The 17,573-nt window shown below is 37.8% G+C and overlaps 1 pseudogene; it reads right to left on the bottom strand.

The window, feature by feature from the left end:
• Positions 1-6,667: 6,667 nt before the first annotated feature.
• Positions 6,668-16,104, bottom strand: LOC103271850 (annotated as a pseudogene).
• Positions 16,105-17,573: the final 1,469 nt, after the last annotated feature.

The following is a 17,573-nucleotide window of genomic DNA, read 5'->3' as shown; positions in this document are numbered from 1 at the left end:
AGTTGCAGAAGCAATCGGTTATTTTATGAGACAAACAAAAATTAAACTTAACAAAGTTCTAAGTACAAACACTGCAAACAAATACAGTGAACGTGGGGTAGAAATTCATATAGTAATAGGTCTCTTAGAGTTTTTTTTTTTAATCTCTTGGGTCTCTCATAGTAGCTAAATTTTTTTTCTCTGTTAAACTTTTATTTCTAAAATGAGATTCTTAACATTTCTTCCCCAATTTTGTTAGCCTGGTAAATCGGGGAGGTAAATGAATTTTTACACACATTCATGTCAAATGTCAATTTAAAGATGAGGACAAGATTTGTTTTCCAGGCTAAATCTAGATGGGGCAAGACCTTCACTGAAAATAATTGTCCAAGACTCTCTGAAGACATTCATGCTAATATTTATCTCTACAGCCATCTGATTTGTACTTTATGGAACTTAAATACTTCTACGCAGTCACTCTCTCAAGAAGTAACTGAAATTCAACTATAAGCCAGGCTCGGTGGCTCAGCCTGTAATCCTGCGCCTTTGGGAGGCTGAGGTGAGTGGATTGCCTGAGCCCATGGGTTCAAGACCCATCTGGGCAGCGAGACCTCATCTCTACAATAAATCAAAAAATCAGCCGGGTGTGGTAGCGTATGCCTAATTATGGCTACTCGGAAGGCTGAGGTGGAAGAATTGCCGGAACCCAGCAGGTCGAGGCTGCAGTGGCCGGGAGCAGCCACTGCACTCCAGTCTGGGTGACACAGTGAAACTCCAACTCAAAAAAAAAAGAAAGAAAGAAATTCAACTATAAATCAAAAGTCCCATGAAGTCATGATGGTGTTGATCTGCAGAGTTTAAGACTGCAATTGATACCAAACTTGTAGCTCTAGAGAACAGAGAAAACCAAAATATGGTCAAATGATGAGACTGAGTCTCTCTCATAAGTCAATCTTTCCATTGACCAATAAGAGGAACTATAGTAAACTCCAAGACGGGAAACCTGAGAATTTTTCACTGTGCCCCTTCTATGGGTACTTGTTCCCTACAGCTGTTTCTTCCCACCTTCATTTGCATGTGACTAGCCCCTGATTGTTTCTCTTCCTTCCTTTTGATAGAACTTAAAGGTCCCAAGTATATTTGTATTCTAGGCCTTCCATAACAGAGTACCACAGACTGGGTGACTGAAACAACAAAATATATTTTCCCACAGTTCTGGTATCTACTAGTCCAAGATAAAGGTGTCAGTAGGTTGGGTTTCTTCTGAGTCTTCTCTTCTTGGCTTTATTTAGCTGCTTTCTTACTGTGTCTTTATATGGCATCTCCTCTGTGTATGAACATCCCTGGTGTCAATTCATCTTCTCAGTAGGACACCAGCCATATTGCATTAGGGCTCCACCATGAAAGGCCTCTTTTAACTTCATCATCTTGTTTGGAGAATTTATCTCCAAATATACATTCTGAGGTACTAGGAGTAAAGACTTCACTATTTAAACTTTGGCAGGAAATAATTCATCACATTACTCCCAAACAATGGCTACTCCAGAACAGTTCTGTTCCTGATGATGTCTAGTTTGCACAAATAATGACTGCCAATCTGTAAAAACAATCTCCCTGATTTGCCAGACTAACAAAATTGGGGAAGAAATGTTAAGAATCTCATTTTAGAAATAAAAGTTTAACAGAGAAGAAAAATTTAACTACTAAAGAAGGAGAAAAAGAGAAAGAAGATTATCAAAGTCAGTGACTATTATTGTCATGGGCTCTTGATAAAAGGATCTTGGGAGGCAGCTGCCCACACTTAACCTTCTGATGCTTGGTCCAAGATTCTTGAAAAAAACTGTCTCTTTTAGAATACCATCTGCTTCTTGTATAGTGCCTCCCAATAAAATCTCAGAGCAGTCTTATGTTTATTTTGTTTTCAATAAACAAGTTTTCTAGATTGTCAGACATGGGCTGACACTTTCTCCAAATATCTAGTTGAACATTAATTGATTCTTTTTAAAACCCCACAAAACATTCCGCCATTCTTTTCCAAGTTAAAACATCTCTTCAGATCTTCACATGTTTAGCATTTTTTAATAAAAGCTTTGCATAATGGTGTTCTGGTTGATTTTCTTCCACAATATCTACTGACAAGTCTTAGTACTGGTCATCCTCTAAGACCCAGGATCATCAGTGTTTGCCATTGAATGTCTACATTGTTCTTGGTAAGTATTGTATAATCAAAAGTATTGGTGCTCTCAGGTCCTAATGATGCTTAATGATGCCATCATACTTCATTCTCTACCTCTTTTCATCTCTCCAATATTTCTGTTCCTAGATTCAGAACTGAACTTACTTGTTTCTTACTAATGATAATAGCTAATATTCAGAGTGATTCCTACATGCCATCACTAGTGCAAAGTTCCTTACATAGTCATTCTTTTGTCACAAACTCCCCAAAGAAATTACTATTGTTATCCCCATTTTATATGTGAAGAAAAAGAAGCTCAAAGAGTTGAAATAATTTGTCCAATGTCAGGAAACAGCTAGTGTCATCCAACCATGTCTTCTGATTTATAGTGCTGGACTCATTCTTATATTGAAAATCCCAGACTTATAAATATTTCTTAAGATAATTGAGCTGAAAAGTCACAAATAAAATAAGCACATATGCTGATAGAATTTTATCTAATCAAACACTACTTAATTTTGACATAATATGACAAATACTAAAGTATGAGTTTTCATCCTTCTTTCTCACCTCCTCATTCAGATTTTTTTTAATATCTCTACCTTCTAAGAAAAATGTTGTCCTTGTTGGTCAGTTTCCTGGAAATTTTGTGGCAATAGGAAGAGAATCAGAATCACAGACACAAAAAAGTAAAATGGAATCTTGGCTTGTTGTAAAAACAAAACAAAACAAAAAGTTAAGTTAATCTACACAATAAATAATAGTATGATGTTTTACTTATCTATATAATATGCCGAGATTATATAGATAAATAAAATAGAACTTTCATTGAATTTGAATCTCAGATGAACAACAAATAATTTTTAATGCAAGAATGTTTAGAGCAATACTCGGGACATACAAATGCCTAAAAACATTTTCAATGTTTATCTAAAATACAAATTTATTCAATTATTCTGTATTTTATCTGGTATTCATATAGAGGGAAAGACAGAGAGGCAGAGAGAAAGATTGGGTTGGGGGGATTTAAGGGCATAGGAACTGGCAGATTAGAGGCTACAGAATGTATGGAAACAGGACTTGGAGAAGTGTTTCTATAGTTTATGGATTGGATGTCATTTAATATTCTTTAGGAGATGCAAAAAATATATCAATTCATTTTTAGTTACATTTGGCTGTTGAACTATTACTTATGTTAAACATGGGACTCCACATAGGGGCTCAATGTGTAGCCCTAATATTTATTTGAGTTACCAAGACATCCTGATTTTGTTTCAATCTTTGCTCTGTATTGCCACTCTATTTTAATTCTGACATGCTTCTGACCCTTTTGGTCTTTCTCTTCTCTCTGATCTTTTTCTTATGCTCCTGTATGTGACTTCAGTTTTCCCCTTGACATGTTTCTTTGGGATGCTTCATGTAATTCCTCTCTGATCCCAAATCAAGGTCTTGGGACCAAAATATTAGAATTAGTTTGACTGGTTATGACCTTAGCTAAATCCGGCAGGCCCCATACAAGAATCATAAATTATGAAAAACAGAGATGGGATTTAGGAAGAAAAAAAAAGATGCTGAAACATGATGAGATGTCTTGAAACTCCAAGTTGATAAGCTCTGGCCTGAATACTCAAACCTTCTTCTGGTTTTGGTTTTTGTTTTCAAAGTTTCTGGAGTTTTTTCAATAGCTAAACTCTAGAGTTATTTTAAATCTGTATTTCCCAGGAGTTGATATCATCTGCTATACAGTCTTGACAAATATATGGAAAATATGCATTTTTGCTTTTATACAACATAGTGACTGAGGTCCTGGAAAAATACATAATTAATGTCTTATCTTCATCATAATAAATCTATTTTGCAATTTTCATTTTAAAGATTTGATATTTTCTTCCTGCATAGAATTTTAAACTACAACAATTCACAGTTTATTTATTCAAAAGTGCTGAGAATTTTTGATATCCACAATTGTCACTCAGGACATAAACTTGTTAAATTAGTTCCTGAAATAGATTATCTGAAATTAAATGAAAAGATACAGTGATAAAAATTAAATTAGGTCTTTTCTCAATATCCTATCTAATTCACCTAAATAGCAAAGGTAAGTTTAATCCAGCAACAGCTGTTATTTACTGAATTTTTCTGAATTTCTGAGTAACCAGGAAACTAATTATCTTAAACATTGGTATAAGTTGGTTCCCATTTAGGTTGAAAAGTGAAAATAAAGGATTCTTATTTAAGATGTAAAGTTGCATTCTGTAGATTCCAAGCCTCAATTTATGATAATAGTGAGATTGTTACAAGTTTCAAAGCAGGAATGAGAACCTACCCACCTCTCAGTTTGCCTGGCATGAAGTCATTATTTAACAACTTCAGACTACAAAGATACACCAGAAAATTACTACTAAAGGAACAGCTTTTTTAAGCCAGTGTACCTGTTGTATACAATTTTCTGCCTTATAGAAAGTACAATTTGAGCAGATGAATGAAAGCTTCATTACTGAGGAGCCTAGAGAAGCACTGAGTAAAATAAAAAGTCACTGTGAATGAGATTCTGATGAGAATTGAACTGAGTCACTTGCTCCTGAAAGAACATGTGTACATGTGTAAAATAGTTGGATTATATCTCCAGCTTGACATATATCATGTCTCTCATTTCAGGTTGGAATTGTTGTCTTTAGTCATGCATTTACACTTGTATTAGAAAAGAGTACATATGCCCTTCTGGTTGGATGGGGAATGTTCTATGAAATGCAGCTTAGTGAACAAAATGCAACTATTATTACTCATCAGGAATTCACCCTCCTTTGGGTCCCATAAGCTACACCCAGAATAGCTGCACATTACAATTCTCTTAAGAGTACTCATCAGGTATCAGTTGTAAATCCTTGGTGACTCTTCAGGCTTCTCTTTTTCAAACTCAATTATAAATGGGCTAGGAGCCCAGAAATCACAAGCAGATCAAGAAATGAAGTGTGAAATGAGTTAAGGCAATCAGTTTAGAATGTCAATGAAGTGTATTAACTTGTTTTGAGTGCTATCTACTCAGCATGGAAACCAACATAAGAATGACCAGAAAATGAATTATCTTTCACTGTGCTTGCAATTTTCTTTCTTAATTTCCACCCTGATATCCACCTCCTTAGATCCTTAGGACCCTTAGCTGGCCTTTTTTTTCTTGAAAACAGGATTTATTAAGAGAACAGAAATCCTCCCACAGTAGGAGGGGACCCAAGGTGGTTGCCCCTTAGCTGGCTTTTTAAAATACTTCATAGAGAACCCCTAACTTCAGTCTCCTCTCCATCTGGCCCCATTGTACCTGTTACAGTCAATTTAATCTTCCTAAGCATAGCTCTGATTCCATTACACCTTTACACAAAAGCAGGTTAGACCAGGACTCAAATACCTGAGGTGAGAAAGCATTAGCTTCCTTGGAAGCTGATATCACTTCACTATGTCTTCAGTGTATAATAACTACAATTTATTGCACTCACTCTGTACTAGCTAGCACTGTGCTAAATATCTATTAAATAATGTAATTATAATAGCACAATGAAGTAGGTATTATTTCAACTTTTATTTTATTTTTGAGAATAGAAAAAACAATTAAAGCATTAAATTATACAAGTTACAAATCTGTTCCAAGCTATACTTACATTAAATAAAATATGCATTTCAATAAGAGATCTACAGTGAATGACTATGCATTCTGGGAAGCTTCACAACATCTAGGCAGGGCCAACATTTGTGGAAGAAGTTAAGAGAATTTGCATCCAATCACAGCTTTTAGTGGGTTTCTTTTTTCTTTTTTGTTCTTTTTTTAGTTGGAGTCTCATTCTGTCACCCAGATTGTAGTGCAGTGGCACGCTCCCAGCCACCACAGGCTCAACCTGCTGGGCTCAGGTGATCCTCCCGCCTCAGCCTTCCAAGTAGCCCAAACTACAGGTGCGTGCTATCTCGCCTGGCTAATTTTTGATTTACTGTAGAGACAGGTCTTGTCAAGTTGCCTGGGTGGATTTTGAACCCATGAGCTCAGGCAATCCATTTGCCTCGGACTCCCAAAGTGCTGGGATTACAGAATGAGCCACTTTAGCGGGTTTCTTATTGCCAGTCTGAGAGTTACACTGAATACATCATTAGCATCACTTGTGCAGAAAACCAATTTTGTTTGGGAAAAGGGTAAGCAAGCTCTAGTCTCAATTTTTAGTTTATTCCAACTCTCAAGAATTTTACCAACAGTCTATACAGTACAATCTCAAAAGAGTAAACATGTTAAGGTAAGCAGACAACTCTTTGGAAGCCCAAAGACATTTTCTTGCTGTATTTATGTTGAATTCTCCATCTACAGTGGGAAATCACAAAGATGTTCTTCTTCAGGAAAACATGGTCACAGGACAGGGACAATTCAGTAGGACTGAGAGACAGTGTAAGGACAGGGGAAGGGGGTTACCTCTTGCTGTTTCACATTAGAGACAAACTGAAATGCATAGTCCATGGGCCTGCAATCTTCTCCTTTTATAATCTGACATAATGCTTGATGCAGTCATCCACTTTATTCCAGAAGTCTTCCTTGTCCTGCAAATGTTCTGCAGCTTCAATATTCAGTGAATCATCAAAATTCAAAAGATCAGTAAACAAAGAGTTTAATCCCCAAACAACATCTTTTAACATTCTCGTGGGAGCCCAGCCAGTGCTGTCAATTGAATGTTCTCTCAGTAACTTAGACATATTTCATCTGTCTCTGTGATGTTGGGGTGCCAGATCCTGGTCAAGCATTTCACTTCGGGAGGCACCATGTTGTACGCATCGGGAACTTCAGTTTCAAAGTGAAATTTTCCATGCTGGTAGTGACCCTCATCTGGGGTTACAGTTAGCTGAAAGCAATGAAGCTTGTTTGGATCAGGAAAATGCACTTTGCATGTACAAGGTAAATTAGCTTCAAGTTCTGCAACATTTTTAACAAGCAGTTTGTCTCTCACAGAAATCCTTCTAGTGGAGTCCGATGCTTTGACTGACATCCAGGACCCTTTGAGGCCATCGTCACGTTTCAGTTTGCTTACTAGCGTTAGTATTACTGCTGCCTTTACACTGGCCACCCAGAGACAGGTGGGGCGGGCCGGTGCCCAACTCCATGCCCCACCCCAGCGGTGGTGAGATGCAGCCCCTAACGGCTGCACCTGCTCCTGGCAGCAAGACCAGAAGTCACCATTTCAATTTTAATTCAACAGATAAGGCAACTAACCATCAGAAACATCAAGTAATTTGCCTAAGATTATACAGTATACAAATGATAAAACTGAGATTCCAACCCAGGCAATCTGACTCCTTATTTGCTGTTAATAACTATGCTATACTTAACTATTTGACAATTTATATTCCAGCCTTTTATAAGAGGTTAATAACACAATTTTCTGAACCATCCTATGTGACATACTGTTTACTGAGCTTCTATTATGTACCCAGCACAATGTTGGTGATGTCATTCTTGCCTCAAAGCCTATCTGAAACACCATCACTTCCCCCTAATCATGTCAGATCACACCACTACAACTTCCAGCACCTTCCTCAAGTCAAATTTGCTTTCCCCATTTTCTGTTTTTTAACATTGTACTTTATTTTTACTTCTGTTAAGGTAAACATCATTGTCTTCTTTTTGTGTCTGTTTTTTTTCTTTAGACTTAGTTCCTGACAAGCATGGATTTGTCATATTTGTTTATGTAGCCCACCATCCTATACTTAGTACAAAGATAGAGTATAGTGATTATTCAGGAAATAAGCACTAAATTAAATAGCATTAGGTTATAAAACTCTATCTTATGCCACAAACCACTGTAGATACCCACATACGTACACACACAGACATTCTGTCATATTATAGTTATCCCTGGACAGTCAGGGAATTGTAGTGCAAAATAGAAGGAGTGGTATCTTCTTGCCCACTCTACCTAGAAACTTCATTACCAGAATCAAATTCTTTAGAACACTACTTTCCACCAGTCATTTTAGAAATGTATGATTAGAACACAAAATCAGTTAACCACTCATTCCATCAAAAATATTTATACATCTACTGAAATTAGAGATTATGCCAGATACTATGAATATAGAGGTAGGTCTCTCTCTCTTGGTCTCTCTCTCTCTCTCTCTCTCTCTCTCTCACACACACACACACACACACACACACACACACACACACACACACTACCTGTACTTATAAGATTTTAGAGAAATTCAAATGAAATTCTTAACACAAAGTTTGGAAACTCCTAACATATATAATAATAATAATAATAATCTCTTACATACCCATAGCATCATAAAGTTTTTAAAATGCTTTAATTTCTTGTAATTATCTCATTTGATCCTCACAACATACCTCTGAGGTAGGTATGGTTAACTCAATTTTAATTTTTTGAAAACTCATTTATTTATTGTAGACATGGGGTACAAATGAGGACTTACTGTATATGTACGTAGCATGCAGGTGAAGTTTGGGCTTCTAGGTGGCCCTCACTCCTTCTGGTAGTAGACCAGTACCCTTTGTCCCCTAGCAGTGCCCAGCAACTTGCAATCCCACCCTTGTACTAATGTGACTAGTTCCACTTAAGAGTGAAAACATGGTATTCAGTTCTTTGTTACTGTGATAGTTCACTTGGTTAAGTCAGTTTTATAGATATATAAACCAAAACTCAAGGGTGAAGTCTTCTGAGACAAAGGACAGTGTTTTTATATTAACATGACTTACAGCTTCTTTGTGTCTCTATGAAGATATACAGGCAGTCAACAGACATATGAAAAAGTACTTGGCCTCACTCATCATCAGAGAAATGCAAATCAAAACTACATTGAGATATCACCTAATCCCTGTAAGAATAGCCATCATTAGTAAAACAAACAACAACAGATGCTGGCGAGGATGTGGAGAAAAAAGCATGCTTCTACACTGCTGGTGGGAATGAAACTTGTACAACTTCTCTGGAAAACAGTGTGGCAATTTCTGAAAGAACTAGAAATTGACCTCCCATATGACCCAGCAATTCCTCTATTGGGAATATACCTGGAGGAACTAATATTATTCTACAAAGAAGATACCTGCACACATATGTTTGTTGCAGCTCTATTCACAATAACAATAACATGGAACCAACCATGTTGCCCATCGAAGCTGGACTGGATAAAGAAAATGTGGTACACGGGGTTCCGGTAAGATGGCGACAACATAGGTGGATTTGTGAGACTCTCCAAACATGAGTTCCCAAAAAGACCCTTACTTTTCTTCCTGCAGGCCCCTGCCCACTGCCAGCCACACTGGTACGAGGCCGAGGGACCTTCAGTCCCACACAGGGCCACATGTTGCAGCCCCCGGCTGCGGCTGCTCCACTATATGTGACTCCCACCTGCTCAGGAGTCCCAGGTCTCAGCTCCCTCCCTGGCTACATTGTCTCGCCCAGCACCCAGCACCAAACTGCCGGTCACCCAGGGAGGCTCTGGTTGCCTGCCCCACAGAGATACTGGTCCCATTTCTGGCTGAAGTGCCCTGTGAGGGACCCAGGGCCACCACCTGCCCTTTGGAGCTTTGGAGCTCTAGAGCCCTGGGCCCACCCTGGCTGAGGCACTCAGTGTGCAACCTCAAGCTTGTGTAAGGGAACAGAACCCCAAGCTTGTGTAAGGTGCTGATCGGAGGCTTCCAGCTCCAGAGGAGGGAATCAAAGTGAAAGTGAAGCTACTACCTCCGCCATTCTCCAGGCAGATTTGCATCACCCTGCCCACCTATCAGAGCTTCCACCTCGGTTCCCACAGTGACGTCGTTAAACAGGAGACAAAGCCCCACCCCTATGCTAAACAGACTGAGACATCTAAGAGTCACAGACCTCCCAGGCAGCAGGCTAGCTGCCTGCAACAAAAACAAAGGGGAGAGGCTGGAGATCAGAGGTCAAGTGACTTTAGCCACTAAGGAAAGATTACAGAACTAATCTGATCTCTTATTGTGACCTTTGGTTTTTTCATTCTGACTGCATGTTTTGCTCACTATTGTTTGCTTTCTAACTTACACTATCTGTTTCATGATCTTATTGGTCTGTCTCTGTGTAGCTACCAGTATTCTTTAGGGAATTTTCATTCTGTGTTTTTTTTTCACTTCTCTCCAGCCTTGTGTTTCTTTTTCACCTGTTAGTTGGTATGTATGTCTGTTGTCCCTCTCACTCTTCTCTCTTTCTAACTTCCTATTGACCCCCCCTTCCTCCATTATTTTCCACTTTTGTACCTCCTTTTGATCCAGGGACACAAGCTACACCCCACTGCACGGACAGATTGTAAGGCAGTAGGAAATAGGTTCCAGTGTGCACATACACCTGATGGTGGATGCTGTAATCAGCATATAGATTCTGAATCACAGTTACCCCCTCAATGAAACCTCAAAACTGCAAAAAGTACTGCCTGCAGTCCACACTCCAAGCACAAAAGTGAACAAAGCCAGAGGACCCTCATAAGGAAGAAGAGGAGATTATATAAGTGAAACAAAAGTAATCACACCTGCCCTGAAAAATAGAATTTAAAAAGGGGAGGGAAAGGGAGAGAGAGAGAGAAATCTACACAAATGAAGAAAAACCAAAAGAATATGGGTCTCTCCCAGACCCCTGGGAGGGCAGACACTGAGAAAACTGACTTCAGAATGCAAACAATGAAGAGCCCCCAGAATGACTGGACTCAAACTGCAAACCTAGATATCAAGACATTAATGGAGAAATTAAAAAGAATTGAGGAGAGTCAAGAAGAAACTAGAAAGGAGCTGATATCTGAGATAACAGTAATAAAGAATACTGTGAATGAAATAAATAACAAAATGATAAGCATGGAAAGCATAATTACCCAAGCAGAAGAAAGAATCTCAGAGCTTAAGGACCAAAATATAGAACTAACCCAAACTCTTAAAAATACAGAAAACAAGCTCAAAAAGACAGAAGAAAAACTTCAAGGATGAGCGATTACTTCAAGAGACTGAAGCTAAGAGTAATTGGCCTTCCTGAGGCAGAAAGAGACACAGAGATCACACTGGAACAAACCTTTCTTGAGATCATTCAAGAAAACTTCCCTTATCTAATCAATGATGTAAAAATTAAAACACAAGAAATTCAGAGAATCCCTGCAGGACAACAAATGAGAAGACCAACTCCTAGACACATAATAATTTGCCTATACAAAGTAGGCATAAAAGAAAAAATCCTAAAGGGAGCAAGAGAAAAAGGCCAGATCACCTACCATGGAAAACCAATTAGAATAGCAGCAGATTTATCTACAGAAACCCTGTAGGCTAGGAGAGCTTTGAGCCCTATCTTCCAAGTCCTAAAAGATAAACAATTTCAACCAAGAATAACCTACCCAGCCAGATTAAGCTTCATCAGCGAGGGAGAATTAAAATCTTCATCAGTGAGGGAGAATTAAAAAAGATATCCATCCCTAAGAACTTATGCTGCCACCAAACCACCTTTACATGAAACACTTAAGAAAGTACTAAACACAGAAGAGGGAAAAAAGAACAATGTTCTTCACAAGAGTACAGGAAAAAGAAAAAAATACACAGGAACCAACCCCAAAACCAAAAAAAAGACAATAAACAACGTGGAAGAACAACTCTATAAGAACTCTAAGATAGGGATGAACTCTCACATTTCAATAATTAGCCTGCATGTGAATGGACTAAATGCACCAGTGAAAAGACATAGAATGGCAAAATGGATAAAATATCACCAGGCAACAATATACTGCCTTCAAGAGACCCATCGCACTAGAAAGGACATGCACAGACTCAAAGTAAGAGGATGGGAAATTCTTGGTGAAAATTATTTATCTTTGAGGAGTTTGAAAATTGGACTCTCTAGGTCTGACAAAGGCTTAACATCCTGGATCTACAAGGAACTGAAACGTACTGAAAAGAAGAAAACAAACAACCCCATTATAAAATGGGCAAAAGACATGAGCAGACACTTCACAAAAGAAGACATTCGAGCAGCCAACAAACATGAAGAAATGTTCAACCTCACTAATCATCAGGGAGATGCAAATCAAAACCACACTGAGATACCACCTAACTCCAGTCAGAATGGCAGTTATCGATAACTCAAAAAATAACAGTTGCTGGAGAGGGTGTGGTGAAAAGGGAACACTTCTACACTGTTGATGGGAGTGTAAACTAGTGCAACCTCTGTGGAAAGCAGTGTGGCGATTCCTAAAAGCTCTAAATATCGACCTCGCATATGACCCTGCAATCCCCCTACTGGGAATATACCCTGAAGAACTCAAATCACTCTATCAAAAAGATACCTGCACACGTATGTTTACCACAGCATTGTTCACAATAGCAAGAACCTGGAACCAACCATGCTGTCCATCAAAGGAGGACTGGATTAAAAAAATGTGGTACATATACATGATCTAATGCTATGCAGCCATAAAAAAGAACAAAATGTATTTTGCAGCAAGCTTGATGGAACTAGAGTCTATAATACTGAGTGACCTCTCAAACAAAGATCTGAGTATCACATGTTCTCGCTCACATAGTGGACCTTGATTGTCCAACGCACTACCATAAGAAAATGACTGACAGTGGTGGGAAACTATTGGGGGGGGAGGGGACTGGGACTAATGGTAGTAAACATCTGTCTGGGGATGGGGAGACACCTGTTATCAACAAGTGAGCCTGAATGAAGCATATTTGTATACCTAACCCTTAACTGAACCCCACAGTATCATAATAAAAAATATTGATTTAAAAAAGAAAAAGAAAATGTGGTACACATACACAATGGAATATTATGCAGCCATAAAGAAGGACAAATATTGACTTTGCAGCAACCTGGATGGAGCTGGAGTCGATCATACTCAGTGATTTATCACAGAAACAAAGAACAGAGTTCCATATGTTCTCACTCATAAAAGGACCTTGAACAATTATAATGTTATAAGAAAGCAATTGGAAGTAATGGGAAACTGTCAGGGGAGGGGGAGCGGGATTGGCAATTGAGGGAAAATGCTAAAAGAGGGAGGGTATACCTCATCAACAAGGGTACCTGCATGATCAATGTTCATATACCTAACCCTGAATTGTACCCCACATCTTTATAATAAAAATTTAAAAAAGAATTAGTAAAAAGTATAAAGCCATAAGATAATAAAAAGGCTCAGAATAATATTAACATTTCAAGAATAAAAAGATCTGTGTGATCTGGAAGGACAGAGAAATGCTGCCTTATAAACATCTTGACCTTATATCTGTCGGACTTCAGAAGTTGGATGCACATGAGTTCAGTTAATTCATGTCAAGTAGTTTCTTGAACTCTGCATAAATGTGCTCTTTGGCTTAATGTCAACAACATTTATCACACCAAGAAATTCTAGCCCAAGGACTGCTTCCATGCCTAGTTTATTATCAAATTATATTACTTAATTCATCATTTTAATCTACTTTTTATCCCATTGTTTCAGCACAATTTTACAGCAAATAATTTGGCTGGCTGGTCTTTATGCACACAATTTGAAACAGTGCAAGAAAAATCACTGGTGAGAATGAATAATTATTTATCATAAACGTTGCCTCCCCTTAACTAAAAGAGCAGTTATTTTGCCAAAGATGACATCTAGAAATTAATTACAGACATCGAACTGTAGCTATACCTTGGCTATTCAAGATCATTTTAGGAATGTAGAATCTTAAGATTGAAAGTAATGTTTTAAAACTTTCTGTTTGAAATTTATCTAATACTTCAAGTTCTTTTGCAGCATCTCAAATAAGTGGTTGTCTAGTCCCTGTTTTCACACTTCCAATAGTAGGAAACATTAAGAGTCCATTTCATTTTTGGACAGCTAGGTTAGAAATAACTTCATGAGATTGATCTTTATAGCTTCTATCCATTGCTATTGAAATAGAGCCACCATAGTTTTAAACTTATTTTTTTAAATGACAAATTTGGAAATATTTGAAAGCAGAAATCAAAGTGTACATGATTCTACCTTTCTCCAGCCTAGATTGATTCAGTTCTTTCATATCACAAAATTTAACATCCTTATTCATCCATTCTCCAAATTTTCTGCATCACTCTTAAAGTATAGAACTCAAGATGGAGCACAAAAATTTGTATTTGTTCTGAGAAGCATAGAACAATGCACGGCTGTCATTACCTTTCACCTAAACATTGCACATAATATAATCTGTGATTCACTATATTTTCATATTCTGTTGCATTATTTTACTTACTGCCAGCAAAGCTCTAGTAACCTTAAATGGAAAATACTTGATATCTTTTAACTTTTTTTTTGAGTTGGAGTCTCACTCTGTTGCCCAGACCGGAGTACAGTGGTACACTCCCAGCCACTGCAGCCTTGACCTGCTGGGCTCCAGAGATCTTTCCACCTCAGCCTTCCAAGCGGTCAGAATTACAGATGCACACTAACACGCTCAGCTACTTTAATTTATTTATTTATTTATTGTAGAGGCGAGGTCTCAACAAGTTGCCTGGGCTGGTCTTGAACCCGTGGGCTCAGGCAATCCACTCACCTCGGCCACCTAAAGTGCTGGGATTACAAGTTGAGCCACCAAACTTGGCCTATTTTTAAATATTTTATGTTGGTTTACACATTCATGAATCATACTTGTTGCATGTGAGAAATCTGTAGTTTGCAAAGGTTTAAAAGTTTAGCAAAATGTTACTTCCCCTAAATAATGATTTTTATGATAATTTTCTGCCACTCAAATTGTCTTTTCCTTTATACCATTGCTACATATTCTTTAAAAAGGTGTGGCGAATGAGCAGGCAAGAGTGATCTATATATCCTTGTAATCCTCAGTCTAACTCAAAGGCACTGAGAAGTTATTATTTTCCTATATTAGAAAAATGTGAATTTTTTCATGACAAAGAATTACAATTATTGATAAATATCTAAACTTGTAATAAGAAGGCAATGCCTGCATTCCAGAAAATATTGTAGAATACCCTCAAAAACAGACTAGATCCTGGAAACTAAGAAAGGAATTATGCTTGAAGTTGTAGGTGAATCTTTATCTTGGTTTCCAACAACTAATTTTCTTATTATCCTTTCCATGGCTCTACCTTCTTCTTAATCCCAACCAATCAACCAATCCATGTGCTTTTTCTCTCAAATTCTGCTAATATCTACTTTTTGCAAAGGACTTCACTAATTCCATCCTAAAATAAATATTCTATGTACTATCATCCATCACACTGCTATACATGCCACACTTCATAGTTTTTTCCCATGATCATTTATATTTACTCCTATAATGTCCTACTAGTTTTCATTTGACCCTGCCATTCTGGCTGAATAATCCAACTCATCTTCATTCTCCTTAATTCATACTCCACACCAACCACTTTGAATGACCTTAAATCCTTAGAAAGAGCAGTATCACAATTCTATGTTTTGTAGCTGCCATTCCCTACGTATAAAATATTCTTTATTTTTGCCCACATCTAAAACCTGCTACTTTTTCAAGATCCAATTCAAGTATCATCTCCTTTCTCAGACTTTTCTTGAATTCCCTTCCTTCCTCTCTCTTCCACCCCATCTCCTTCTATCCTACTATTACTGTTTTTCTAACACTTTCACATTGTATTGTAATGATAATTATACAGTTCCTTTTTTTGTTGTTCTTTTAGAGGAGAGGACATCCTATTTATCTTTTTTTTATCTCCCACCATATCTGGCACAAAGAAGATACCAATAAAATGATTGCAGAATGAATGAATGAACTAACTAGAATTGTGTGTTTTAGCTTCCCCAGCTGCATTATCAGATTTCCACTGAAGAATTGGTTTGATCTTTTTTTTTCTCCCAGTCTTTATAACTTCTCTCTCAAGCCAAGTAAAAAAGTTAGATTTTCTTACCCATGACACAAGAATGACTACTGAAAATGACTCAAGAATAGGAAATGTAGACATGTAGACAAGTTGTGATATTCTAAAGTTAGAATTTTATTAAGAATTTATTAACCATCCAATAAACACATCAAAAAGAACATAACTTAAAGTCAGGAGAGCAGAGTCCAAGACTTATGCCATCTTAGGCGAATTACTCTGAGCCTCAGATTTTCATAGTCTAAAACTGAGTAACCTCAAAATTTCCCTTCAGCTCAAACAGTTTAGAATTTATTTGTTTGCTCTGTTACCAAACTAAAATTGACTTTTTCTGCCTGGTGCTGCAAAGTTAAACACTGACATCAGAATTGCAGTGAAAAGCCGGGCTCAGTGGCTCAGCCTGTAATCCCACGCCTTTGGGAAGCTGAGGTGAGTGGATTGCCTGACTCCGTGGGTTGGAGACCCGCCTGGGCAGAGAGACCTCATCTCTACAATAAATCAGAAAATCAGCCGGGCGTGGTAGCACATGCCTGTAATTCCAGCTACTTGGAAGGCTGAGGCAGAAGGATTGCTGGAGCCCAGCAGTTCAAGGTTGCGGTGGCCAGGAGCAGCCACTGCATTCCAGTCTGGGTGACAGAGTGAGACTCCAACTCAAAAAAATAAAAAAAATTTAAAAATTTTTAAAAAAAGAATTGCAGTGAGAGAAAGTGAGACATTTATTGCATGGTGGTAAGCAAGGAAAGTTGGATAGTTCATACTTAAAACCCAAACTCCCAGATTGCTTACAGGTAAGCGTTTTTAAAAATAGGGGTAGCAGAATTTATAGGCAAAGTAATAAATTCATACATGGAGGCTATATATTGGTTTAACCTAAAAACTAGGGTATCTTGAAGCAGAGTATTACAGGTCATAGGTAGATTCAAATATTTTCTGACTTGTGATTGGTTAACGAGGCAAGATTTATCTAAAAATTTGATGTCAGCAGAAAAGAATGTTAGTCATGGCTCATGGGTGTGACTTCATTCGGGACCCTCAGGAAGAAACTTAGAATAAATAATGGAGGTCAGATTTCTGTCCTCAGGTCCCCCTTTATCTGAAGTCTATGTGACAGTGGATCCATTGGGTAGGGATCCAAGTTTCTGAAAAAAAATTCAGGGAGATATGTTAAGATGCTATCTTTAGTTCCTATAGGAACCAAACATCTTGGGACTTTAGTTTCTTTGGATATTATTTTAAGTTATGATTACCTTCTTACTTATTAAGTTTCTTATTTAGTTCTCAGGGCTAACTAGATGCCTGTAATTTCTCTAGAAGGAACTCAGTATTTTCCTTTATTTCCATGTTTGGAGAGGGAAGAGTGCCCTGGAGACCCTTAAGAAGAGTCCCTGCTCTGTCTCAACTCTGACATGAAGGAGGAAATAGAGTAGTCCATTCCTTTGCAACAGGTAAGTCCAGAACATCCTCAATACTATCACCTAGGAATTTCACTGTGTCATTTTTTTTTTTTTGAGGAATCTTAGTTTTGCCAGTTATTAGTCATATGATTTTGTACA

The sequence above is a fragment of the Carlito syrichta genome, unplaced genomic scaffold (assembly GCF_000164805.1).
Source record: "Carlito syrichta isolate Samal-C Ts95f unplaced genomic scaffold, Tarsius_syrichta-2.0.1 Scaffold311944, whole genome shotgun sequence".
NCBI lineage: Eukaryota > Metazoa > Chordata > Mammalia > Primates > Tarsiidae > Carlito > Carlito syrichta.
This window is presented reverse-complemented; position numbering and strand designations above follow the sequence as displayed.